Raw genomic sequence first — 13,292 nt, 5'->3', positions numbered from 1 at the left:
GATAATGCTAGTCAGCAGAAGAATATTGCCTTTAATGTAATTTCTATTCATCATTTTTTCATAATTCAACCATTCATCTGGTAGACCCCATTGTGGATGGTCTATGACTGAAAATATCCCAATCAGTGATCCTAGTTCCTAACTCTCTGGTTTTCAGACTGTAAATGGATAAGTTAGAAGGCCGCTGTCGAACAAGAAAATATCCACAAATTGGACTGATATTATTGTTCAATGGGGTATTTTGGTGCATGGCCCATCAATCAGGGAAGGAGGTACATATAGCCTGGGGGTGGCCACTGCCCCCATTGACTTGCAAAATCCCTTGAAATACAGGCAAAGTGTTACAGGATTCAATCCATATCAGGCTGGTCCAGGTAAGCGGAGCCCCTAATGACCAATGCAGGCGAAGTGTAAATTAGGCCATCCCCCCAATTGTAAATTCCTGGCTCCGCCCCTGCCATCAATAGCAGGACAGATGAACAGTATGGATCATCAGAAAAATTGCCTGTATCATTCCTGATTAACAATATAGCTGGTCACTGTATGATTTCCTCATTTTAAGTCTATAAATCGATTGACTCAAGAGTAGGTGTTAGAATTGTTTTCTGATTCATCCACTGATCCAAACTTTCGAATTTTCTTAGGATGAAGTCGGGTTGAAGGGAAAGAATTATTTCGCGAAGTCCTGTACATACATTGTGCACACAACAAGGAATTGTTGGAATCGTCACACATCACAGATGCGCACTGCCACTTAGCTGTAAAAACTAATTACAAATGCTTCAACAACATACATTTATCCTGTTGTATATAGATGCATGTGTGCTCCCCAAAATTTGATATTTGCCATGAATTTTGGCGGTTCTCTTAGCTCAAGAAAACAATTTTCACGTATTAAAAGCTGCTAATAGAATAGCTGCAATTTGCGTCTCAGTCCAGGGATTGATCACTCGTAATGTCCATTGAAAGGCAGTTGTCGGAAATTACTTTAATTTTGTAAGTATTTGTTGATCTATAACTCCATGTTGCTTGCTATAGTTTTTTCTGTAGTAGATATGAATCATTATTTGGGTCTCATCACACGATTCTGTGTACTGTTCTTTTTTCTTTCTTCTGTCTCAACTAAGCAACTGACATCAAATGAAACATTTAAAACTTATGTTTAGCATTATACACACACCCACACACAGATATGGATATAGATATAGGTATTTGCTAGGGAATTTTGCGGAAAGGTATTTCACAGCTGACTTTTGCATGATAGAACAGCCACCTCAGCTGAATTAAATGAACAAGGCAAGATCTGTTCCAGTGTGGCTGCTCTCACATGCAACAGCCCGGCCGAGAAATTCCTTCTGTCTATGATACCTAGCAAATCCCTTATATTTTTATTCATTATGTCTATTCATGAGGGGAATTTTCATAGCATTGAAAAACTTACTCAAAATAACAAACAACATTTCATTTTCTCACTTTTGTTTCACTAATGAGTAATGACTCCTCTGCTTCCCTCCTCTCTCCCCTATCCCTATAAGCTGTAATTGTGTACATGGTTTTAAATTTCGACTCGGATTTCGGTGGGGACCGAAACCGGTATTTGGCCATTTACCAAATTTCTGTAATTTCGGTTCAAAATTTTGAGAAAATGCATTTTTTATTTTTTTTAAAAAAAACCGTTACAAAATTTCAGCCGAAATTTCGGTTTTTCGGAAGTCCGAAACCGGTACCGAAATCGAAATTTTAAAACCTTGATTGTGTACAACGTAAGCAAGACTTAGGACACTTCGATCTGATTCGAAATGGATGGTTGTAACTTAGCCTAAAACAGTTGATCCAAAAAAAAAAAACACTCCAAAAAGGATCCGACTAATAAGGAATCCGAACAACTTATGAGTTATGACCGAGACATAGGTGGATCCAATCCGAAACCCCTACGTTTAGCTAGACTGAAACCTGACAACAAAAGGGTTAGAGCTCCTCCTCTTGCTAGTGGCGAACTAAAGTTTGTGAACTCCCCTGAACACGTGGGTCATTTTCAACCTTATTAGAAGTCCAAAGATCACATAATTGAGCTTTTTTTGTGAGGGAAATATAGATATATTAACTAACTAAGAATATGAACACACCAAATATGTCCTCAAAAGTAAAGAACTCACAAAATGAGGGGATGTAGGGCTTTGTTTGGATTGAAGCTAAGAAGTGAATAATAATGAACACTATATACTTACATACAATGTCATGTATGATGTTTAAAAACTGCTGAGGTAAAATGGAGTCGACTTCGGAAAATCATGATTGACACAATCACTTTTTCATTAACTTGAGCAAGACGAAGGAGATTTTGATTAACTTGATGGGACAAAATATTCAGACTCAAACGAGTACTCAACTAACTTAAAATTGTGTTGGCTCAAGCAAGTCCTAGATTGACTCGATGAGTTTTTAAACCATGATCGTATCTATTTGCTTAGAGGTGCAATGGGTCGGATTCGGACTGTCTAGGTCATGATCCAATCAGATCCTAGTCAGAAGATTCCTAAGATCCTACCCTAAGTGTTTGAGTCCAACTCCATCCTACCCTATGAATTGTGATGAATGTAGAGACACAGATGTGGAAGGAGACATTGATGTCATGGTAGTTGGATCATAACCAGGCCCTTTGAATGTAAAGTTATGGTTTTAATGGCACATAAATCAGGACCATGGTTCATGTAAGAGGAGCAACCGGCACCCCATGGCCCACCTCCGACTCGTACAAGCCTAGTCAATCATGATACTTGAGTTCACTCATTTCCCAAGCAATGTGTTGTTGTTGTCAACAGTAGAGATCAAGGTTGTAAGGTCCCAATAACATCGGCCATATTGGCACTCCATATGGCACCGATATACTCACTACTATAATATTTTGATAACACAGTACTCACTTTGTTTTTAAATTAGTTTTCTTCGGCTATTAAAGCAATCAAGATACTTGATGGGGTGTAAAAACAGCAGCGTATTAGCTGCCGACACGTGTCTTGAGGGGGGTCCACCGCAGACCCCGCGTCAGCAGGGGTAGTTTGGTAATTACCACAGAGTAGGTGAGCTCGGGCCTATATCTGGTCGACACCTGCCTTGGAGCATTAACTCCCCAACTACCCTAATTTTTCTCTATAAAAGGGCCTCCAAAACTCATAAATCAGGGTATTGAATTCTCACCCACCACTCTTAAAACTCCCTCTTCACTCCGGCTCATACTAACTTGAGTGTCGAAGGGCCTGTCCGGAGTACACTCCGGGTCTGACCTTGTTTGCTTCTGTGCAGAACACAGTTTATCCGGACTCTATTTCCTTCACTTCAGCTCCTCGGGCCCTCCAGCTCGGCTCTTACGTCACTGTCATATCTATTAACCGATTTCGGGCCTAACAGATTGGCGCCATCCGTGGGACCCTGAACTAAAGGCTGTTCCAATCACTTTACAAAAATGGCAGGGCGCAAGAGTGCGCGGGTGCCAACCGCACGGACTACCCGAGCCGTGTTACCCGGCAGGACTCGGAGCGAGCGACTCGCCTCGCTGGTGGTGGCAGCTTCTGCCACGGCCGAACAGAGCCAGCCTCGTTCGGTACACCTCAACCCCATGCCCACTCCGGATCAAGTTCAAGCCCTTTTCCAACAGATGACAGCTCTCGTCGGGTAGTACCAGCGGCTACTCCAGGCGCCTCCCCAACCTCCTCCAGAAGCTCCACGACCTGTGCAAGAAAGGTCAGACATCCACAGGGGAGAGTCGTCGCGCCATGGTGAGGACCGGACTCACCACTCAACCAGACAAGTCCGTCACCCACCAGCCAGGCATGCACAAACTGAGCCGCACCGCCATCGGAGGTCGCGGTCCCGCTCCGCTCAAAGGCGCCGAGCTCACGAAGAGTGCGCACCACAGGCGAAATCCCGGTCCCGTCGTAAGAGTCCGGAAAGCCACTCCGGCTCCGCGGCGAGCCCATTTGTGGAAAGAAACAGGTCCCCAGACCATAGAGCTGACCCGATGCTGCAGAGAATAGAAGAGATGGACCACAGAATTGAAGAGCTGGCTAAAGACCAAAGCCGGCCCGTTTCTAGGGCGTTCACAAGCAGAACGCCATTCATCGACGATGTCATCGGTGCCCCAGCACCCAGGGGATTTAAAATGCCAACTATCCCGCAGTATGATGGGACCACTGACCCCGTGGACCACTTGGAGACGTTCCGGACAATGATGCTCATCCACCGTGCGTCAGACGGTTTCCTCTGCAGAGCATTCCCGACGACCCTGACAGGTGCAGCAAGGGACTGGTACTCAAGGATCGGACCGAACTCCATCAGCAACTTCGATGACTTCGGGGAAGACCTGGTCCGCCACTTCATGAGCAGCTGCAGGCCAAGGAAAACAACAGCATCCCTGATGACCTTGCGGCAGGAGGACAATGAACCTCTCAAAGCCTTCGTTAGCCGCTTCAACAGGGAGGCACTTCAAGTGCCAAATCTAGACCCCTCGGCCGCTACAAACGCGCAGGTGCTAGATCTAATGATTTCTGCCGAGCGGTGGCCCGTCGGAATCCGCACTCCCTAGCAGATTTAATGGCGGGGGCGGAGGAGTATATATCAGTAGAAGAGACCCTGGCCGCCTTGTGTAGACACCCCATTTTGACCGTGCCTTAAACCTTCCAGTTTTGCGAAAAACCCCATCAAATCAATGAGCTAGGGTCCCAAATTTAACCCTATGCTAGCTTTGGGTCCCACCAAGGTCCCTGCGAAATTTCTTCGATATCCGAGCGCGTTTGCCTAGCAAACAAGCCAAGATAGTGTCCGTAGTGTAAACCAGAAAGGGGGTGCGTTATTGAGGCAAGGGAGTGCACGTATCAACCCTCAGGTCAGCCAATCAAGGAAGAAAAGACAAGTGTGATGTGATTGCTAAAGCAAGGGGGTGCTGATTTCAGCACACCCTTCCTTAATAAAATTAGAGCCGATTGAAGCTTGTGGGGTCAATCCCATTTTCGTTGAAAAATGGGTAGCATGCATCATTCATCATTTCTTTTTATTTCTAGTGTGTCAATGTCAAGGCATGGTGGGTACCCCTTTTGAAAAAGAGATAAAACGGGACCGGTTGCAAGTGGAAAAGGGGTAGTATGCATCATTTCTTTTTATTTTTAGTGTGTCAATGTCAAGGCATGGTGGGTACCCCTTTTGAAAAAAAAGATGGAAAGGGACCGGTTGCAAGTAGAAAAAGGGGGTAGTGCGTATCATTTCTCGGGGAGGATTACCTGGACCACCTGTTATAAGAGGAAGAACCAGAAAAGAGAAAAAAGGGAAAAACGGGGGAGAGATCTGGAGAGAGAGATCTGCCGAGGGGAGAGAGAGAGAGAGATCTGGAGAGATCTAGAGAGATCGAGAGAGATCTGCAGAGAAAGGGAGAGAGAGAGAGAGAGAGAGAGAGAGAGATCTGCAGAGAGGGAGAGGAAGGGTCTTCCCCTCCGGCAACCCAACCGGATTCCGGCCACCTTCTCCGGCATCCTCCCAACCAACCACCGGAGCTCCACCGGCATCCACATCTCCTCCACCCCACATCAGTGGGCCCCACACAAGCACACCGACTCTGTCAACACCTTCCTGGATCTCTTGTTCCTCCTATAGCTGGCGTAAGTTCATTTTTTTATCTTATAATTATTCATTCTTTGCACTACACGGGTCCCACAGCGGGTCCCACATCAGTGGGTCCTACAGCGGGTCCCACATCAGCGGGTCCCACATCAGCGGGTCCCACAGCGGGTCCCACAGCGGGTCCCACAACGGGTCCCACAGCGGGTCCCACAGCGGGTCCCACATCAACGGGTCCCACATCCGCGGGTCCCACAGCGGGTCCCACAGCGGGTCCCACATCAACGGGTCCCACAGCGGGTCCCACATCAGCATGTCCCGCAGCGGGTCCCACAAGCGGGTCCCACAGCGGCGGGTCCCACAGCGGGTCCCACATCAGTGGGTCCCACAACAGCGGGTCCCACATCAGCATGTCCCGCAGCGGGTCCCACAAGCGGGTCCCACAGCGGCGGGTCCCACATCAGCGGGTCCCACAGCGGGTCCCACACCAGTGGGTCCCACAACAGCGGGTCCTATTGTGAATAGTAATTTTGAATAGTACTTATAAATAGTAATTATGAATAGTATTTTGAATAGTAATTATAAATAGTAATTATGAATAGTAATTATAACAGTCATCAGCACAGGAGTCAGTCCTTTAGTCAGTCCAGGGGTTTTTCCTATCATCATAGGGGTTAGAATTCTGTCCATCCTCTCATCAAGTCGTGATCTTCACCCGCTCCTGCAAGGTATAGGATGCTATCCAACCCTTGCCGAGTTATTTTCCTGTTCGTTCCCCCGCAAAGCATAGGATGTTGTCCAACCTTTGTGGGATTCCAGAAGTCTCCCTACCCTTATGATGATAGGATTTTATTCTCTGGTGTCAAAAAACAACAAAAACATTCCAAAAACACTTAAAAATCCAAAAACATCTCAAAAACAATTCAAAATCCAAAAACACTTAAAAATGTCAAAAACATCAAACACATTTGAAAAACCAAAAATCTCAAAAATCTTGAGTCATGTGCAGAGTAGTTAGGAATTCTGTCCGAACTACGTTGGCTTGATCCCTTTCAACAGGGTACGTAGTGCAGCTTGGGATCCACATCTCAGGTCCAGTCAAACTTTTCAATAAAACCATTTAAATCCTTCAAAAAATCATTTCAAGCATCCAAAAATATCTTTCAAGCTTTTCTCAAAAATACAAAAAAAAAAAACAAAAATCGGCAAGGATGGTGATTGCCAGGTCACTCGGAGCCTTCTTTTCATTTCATTTTCGATTTGGATCGTGGTTTGCCGGTGTTATCGGTTTTCCGGCATTTTATCGGGGTTTGGGACGGGCGATGACGTAGCGTGGCCCCTTCACAGGGATTGTCCTCGCTGAGTCCAACGATAGGCCATGACGATCGCAAGACTTATCCGATCTTCAGCGGATCAGGATCGCTGAGCTTGATTCCTTAGAATCGCTCCCCTGAGCCTATCGTACATTCCCTTTTCTTTTCCCTTGCATTCTTGGTCCTCATGCACCGTTGATTCTCCGATTCATTTATTTCCCTATACCTTTTAGCTCATTGTGTGTTTATCTTTGACTTCTTATGTGCTACTGTTAGCTTGCTTACTTTCCTAGCATGAGATTGATTATTATTTTCTTAGCATTATCTCTTACATAGGTTCGCATGATAGTGTGTTTATTCTATTGCTTTGGTAGTTTACTGCTATGCTTATCTGTCCTCTCACCTGCTTAGTTGTAGCATTTATTCATCTTATCTTGATTATCTGCTTAGCTGTAGATGTGCGTGTGGATGTTACTGCTTTCATAGATGTGATGGGCTAGGATTAGATGCGGTGAGTTAGGATTTGGATGTTTATTTTCTTTCGCCCATCCCCGGGTCATGCATGCTTAGATAGACGTTTTCTCGGGGATGCTCGTTCCCATTTCACATGATTTTAACCCAAAACTCTTCAAAATTAATTAAAAATTGCATAAGAGACCAGGTGCTAGCACTTGGGCGAATTGGGGGCGCCTAATCCCTTCCCCATTCGTCATCAGGCACGAACCCTATTTGACATCTCTGGTTATCCGTTGCAACAGAGCATAGTATGGGATCCTTGGCCCATTTTCCTTGGATGGCGACTCTTCTTTGTTTAAGGTACGCCTCGAATCTGGGCTAGTCCCCCGAATCGAGAGGTATCTCACTTATATCGCCACCCATGCTGTGAGTGGCACCATTTCGAGAGTTCCTTGGTAGAGCTCTCCTTCACATTTGTGGAGATCTTAGAGGATCGGCGCGCGGGATCTCGTGTCCCTCGCCTAGCCGTCCTCGGGATCGGGGTCCACACCTTGGACTCGAATCGGAGGAGAACCTCCAAAGACAAGAACCCTGCTAAACAGCGTAGGGATGACAAGCCCGTCAGAAGAGAAAAATCCCCTCAGAGGAGGGAGGAGAACTTCACCCCTCTGAACACTTCCCGAAGAAGTATCCTGGCCGCTATCAGCGGAGAAGAGTTCATAAAGTGGCCAACCCCAATGATCTCTAAGGGAAACAGGAGAGACAAGTCGAAGTACTGCCGGTTCCACAAGGACCATGGCCACGACACGGACGACTGTTGGCAGTTGAAAGAGGAGATCGAGCAGTTGATCAGCAGGGGCTATTTGAAAAAATATGTTCGAAGCGACGCCCGCCGAAGTGAGCACAAGGAGAAAGGTCCCCAGGGCCGGAGCCCTCGGCGTTCACAACCGCCCCCCGCCCGGGGTCAATCTCCTCCGCCGCCCAGTCCACAACTAGAGGCACACCACTCCCAACCAAGGGGGGTCATTGGCACAATTATGGGTGGCCCGGCAGCTGGGGGCAACTCGTCCGCTACTCGAAAAGCATACGCACGCCGAGTTAATGCCGTGCACACATGCAGCAAGAAGGCGAAGACGGAGAATGAGATCTCCTTCTCGGATGCGGACCTTGACAATCTGATACTGCCACACGACAACGCCCTGGTCTTAACAATGCTCGTCGCAAACTGGGAGTTGAAGAAAATCCTAGTCGACAACGGGAGTTCGGCCGATATTTTGTACTATAATGCTTTCGAGAGAATGATGATAGGTGACGACCGCTTAAGGCCGGCGAACTCAGATCTGTTCGGTTTTTCAGGAGAGGTCGTCAAAGTGGAGGGACAGATTGAACTCTCAGTCCTCATCGGAGAGCCGCCCTGCCAAGCTTTTGCCACGGTCAACTTCCAGGTAGTGAGGGCCACTTCGGTCTATAACGCTATCTTGGGACGACCCGGGCAGAACTTAATCCGCGCAGTCGCTTCAGCGTATCACCAGAAAATGAAGTTCATAACGCCAAACGGCATGGGTGAGGTCAGAGGAGATCAACCACAGTCCAGGGAGTACTATACCATGGCACTCAAAAGGCAAAAATGCATCGGAATCCTTGCCGATTGAACTACTTGATCTGAGAGACGAAGCACAGGTGAATGAACCCGCCGAAGACCTCCGCAAAATACTATCAGTAGTAGGCTACCCGGCTTCAAAGTGACTTTGTAAATATACACTGAATGTGAATGATAGAAGCTCTTTTGCAAATCTCTTTGTACAACTTGGAAGCCCAGTTCACTAAAACTCGGGTACTCTGGAAACCCAGTTCACTAAAACTCGGGTACTTGCTATTTGGAAACCCAGTTCGCTAAAACTAGGGTACTCATCAAATTGGAAACCCAGTTCACTAAAACTAGGGTACTCGACGCTTGGTTTGCCACGGCTCGTCTCCGCAAAGACCGGGAGCGCACTCCTGGTCCGGAACCAATCCGGATGCAAAAACCAAGGCTCCTTGGAAACCCAGTTCGCTAAAACTTGGGTACTCATCAAATTGGAAACCCAGTTCACTAAAACTAGGGTACTCGACGCTTGGTTCGCCACGGCTCGTCTCCGCAAAGACCGGGAGCGCACTCCTGGTCCGGAACCAGTCCGGATGCAAAAACCAAAGCTCCTCAGAAACCCAGTTCGCTAAAACTTGGGTACTCATCAAATTGGAAACCCAGTTCACTAAAACTAGGGTACTCGACGCTTGGTTTGCCACGGCTCGTCTCCGCAAAGACCGGGAGCCCACTCCTGGTCCGGAACCAGTCCGGATGCAAAACCAAAGCTCCTCGGAAACCAAGTTCGCTAAAACTTGGGTACTCATCAAATTGGAAACCCAGTTCACTAAAACTAGGGTACTCGACGCTTGGTTCGCCACGGCTCGTCTCCGCAAAGACCGGGAGCCCACTCCTGCTCCGGAACCAGCCCGGATGCAAAAACCAAAGCTAATCGAAAACCCAGTTCACTAAAACTAGGGTAGTCGATGCTTGGTTCGCCACGGCTCGTCCCCGCAAAGACCGGGAGCCCACTCCTGGTCCGGAACCAGCCCGGATGCAAAAACCAAAGCTCCTTGGAAACCCAGCTCGCTAAAACTTGGGTACTCATCAAATCGAAAACCCAGTTCACTAAAACTAGGGTACTCGACGCTTGGTTCGCCACGGCTCGTCTTCGCAAAGACCGGGAGCCCACTCCTGGTCCGGAACCAGCCCGGATGCAAAAACCAAAGCTAATCGGAAACCCGGTTCACTAAAACTAGGGTAGTCGACGCTTGGTTCGCCACGGCTCGTCTCCGCAAAGACTGGGAGATCACTCCTGGTCCAGAACCAGCCCGGATGCAAAAACCAGAGCTCTTCGGAAACCCAGTTCGCTAAAACTTGGGTACTCATCAAATCGGAAACCCAGTTCACTAAAACTAGGGTACTCGACGCTTGGTTCGCTACGGCTCGTCTCCGCAAAGACCGGGAGCCCACTCCTGGTCCGAAACCAGCCAGGATGCAAGAACCAAGCTCCTGAGAAACCATGCACATTGGGATTAACCTAAGCCCATGACGCCTCCCTGGAGCAATAGCTACACGGTATATGGCCAAACAAGAGACAAAAGCAGAGAAGAGGTAGACAATAAAAGGTTGCTTTCCATTCATATGTTGGGGCCTCAGAGGACCATTACAAAAACAACGCCTCAACGGGCTGTTACAAAAAGTTGGGCCTCCAGGGGGCCATTACAAAAAGGAATCAAGAAATCAAGAAATCACCAAAAAGGGGAGCAGGAGAGCTCAAGACGCCTCGTTGCTGCCATCCAGCGCTGGATCTGCCCCTGGGGCCAAGAATGCGTCCGCCGTGGCCGGCTCATCACCAGTAATTGTCGGTGGGTCAGGTAGAACCATCTTGGACAAATCAACACCCGGGTCGGAGTCCTTGACCTGCCCCAGGCAGTAAAAAAACCCTACCTTATAGGCTTCACTGGATAACAGAAGGAGTTCGTCCTCCTTTTCCTGAACGGCCACAAGCTGCCTCTCTCGGGCTCTCTCTCTCTCTGAGCAGTGAGGGCCTCTGTGGCTTTCTCCTTCTGTACGGTCAGTTGAGCGGCGAAGTCCTCTTTAAGCTTCTTGTTCTCCTCGGCCGACTTTTCAATGATTTTCTGAAGGTCCTTTGCCTCCTTGATCAACTTCCCATTCTCCGCCTCCGACTTCGTGATCGCGTCAGAGAACTTCTTACTCTTCCCCCGAAGATCATTGAAGTACACTACAATCTACAAGATACAAAGGAGCAAGTGTTAATACAGGTAAACGAAGTAAAAGACGGACATAGAGTGAGCGTACTCGTTGTCCATCTTACCTGATAAAGTGAAGAAAATACGGCCTCTTCGGCCGTAGCTGGCGGCTCGTGGAGAACATGTTCCTTGTCTTTGTTGAGAATACACTTGTTCTGGATCTCAACAGCTACCCGGCTCTCACCAAGGCCGGTGTCGTTTTTCTGAACGGCCCAATTGGGCCGAAAAACATTATCTCCGGACCTCGCCGGGGGAGGAAGGGTCCCAGCAGATGTTCCCACCGCCTTAGAGGACCCTGCACCCCGGCCCGAGGAACTCACCAATTTCACCGTACTCTTGGCTTTGGGTGGCGGCGGCGCGTCCTGGATTGGGGCCGGACTCGCTGTCTCCGGGGCCTTTCTTTTCTGACCCTGACGGACCGTCCCAAAGGCCCCCTTCCTCATTTTATCAACTAAAGACTGTTGCTGCATCTCTGAAAGATAGACGAAAACAAAACCAGTCAGAAACAAGGAAAAGAGGAAAGATAAGTTTTAAACAAGACTAGCCACGTACATGCCGGGGTCGCAGTACTAAGTCCCAGCCCCACCAGAACCTCTTCCCCTTGGAAGTCTGAACAATCAGTAGGTCCCTCACGGTCCAGCACCTCCCGAAGTAAAGCAAGCATCCTCGCATCTTCACCCACAAGGGACGGCTTGCGACTCATCGCGACTGTATCCGGGGTTCCCCATTTCAAAGGGACCGGCCAGGGCTCGCTGGACTCCCTGTCCTCGACATAGAAGAACCTGTTCCTCCACAAGTGTATCGAGGAGGGAATGCCAGTGATCATTTTTACCTCCGGACGCTGGCTAATGTAAATCCAACCCCCGCCCTTGTGCCTCTTCAATTGCGCACACGCGCGGAACAACGGTACTGACAAGTTCCTCTGAAGCCGGCCCTGAATGAGGTACACGAACCCCGTCAGCAGCCTCCAAGAGTTCGGAGCCAGCCCGTAGTGCTGAAGCACCGAGGCAAAGAACGGGTGCAGAGGAAATCTGAGTCCGGCCCTCAGTGACTCATCATATATGCAAATATCAGAGCTTTCGTTGCAGGCCCTATCTTCCTCCTTCGCCTCCCTCAGTCCGAACCTGGATGGAATACAGTATTTATCCCTAATCACTGTCATGGCGGACTCATCCAGGTAATTCTCCTCGTTGAGAGCCTGTATGTTGTATTTGGGATTGGCATCCATCCGGGCTCTCGCCACGACCTCAACGGACCGGCCAGGGAGAAACGTTGTGGACGCCTCGCCGGCGTCACTACCAACACTCCCCTCTAGTGGGACGTAGCTATCCGTCAGAAGCGGAACGGTGTTCAAGTCCAATATTACTTCGTCCTCCACCTCCTCATCACTACCTATAATATTCACACTTATGTTGGGACATGCCATTTCCGGGGTCGGTGACCAAGTAGGCCTATCCTCGGTCCTAATCGACGGTCTAGACCCTGAACTACTAGAAGACGATTCCCCCGAACCGGACTCAGAACTAGAGCTACTAGACATGAAAGCAGAAAAAGAAACGAAGGAGACGCGCTGAAGAAAAATTACCGGATCGCACTGAAAGCTCCCGAATCCAACGCCATTCACAACCACAAAGCTACACGAGCCGAACTGGCCTTCGCCGAACTAACAGAGAAAAGAAGAAGAGGAGAAGGAGAAGTAAAATGTGAAAAATCAGAAGGTAAAAACCCCTCTTTATAGATTTTTCTGAGGCAGTGGGCATTAAATGAAGGGCACACATTTCGAGGACGCCCGAGTGGTGCCACGTGTCTTTTATTAATGGAGGGCACAAACTTCGAGGTAATGGCGTAAGGAAAAATACGCGCGTACCTCTAAAAAACCAAGGACATTCATGCAAGTGCTCGTATGGAGAAAAGCAGTCCGGCCCAAGCCGGACTGGATATGACACGTCTCACTAAACGACAAAAAGCAGTCCGGCCCAAGCCGGACTGGATATGACGCGTCTCGCTACGCGACAAAAAGCAGTCCGGCCCAAGCCGGACTGGATATGATGCGTCTCGCTAAACGACAAAAAGCAGTCT

Source organism: Tasmannia lanceolata, unplaced genomic scaffold (assembly GCF_043159265.1).
Source record: "Tasmannia lanceolata isolate RefF3 unplaced genomic scaffold, GAP_Taslan_0.1 ptg000019l, whole genome shotgun sequence".
Classification (NCBI taxonomy): Eukaryota; Viridiplantae; Streptophyta; class Magnoliopsida; order Canellales; family Winteraceae; genus Tasmannia; species Tasmannia lanceolata.
This window is presented reverse-complemented; position numbering follows the sequence as displayed.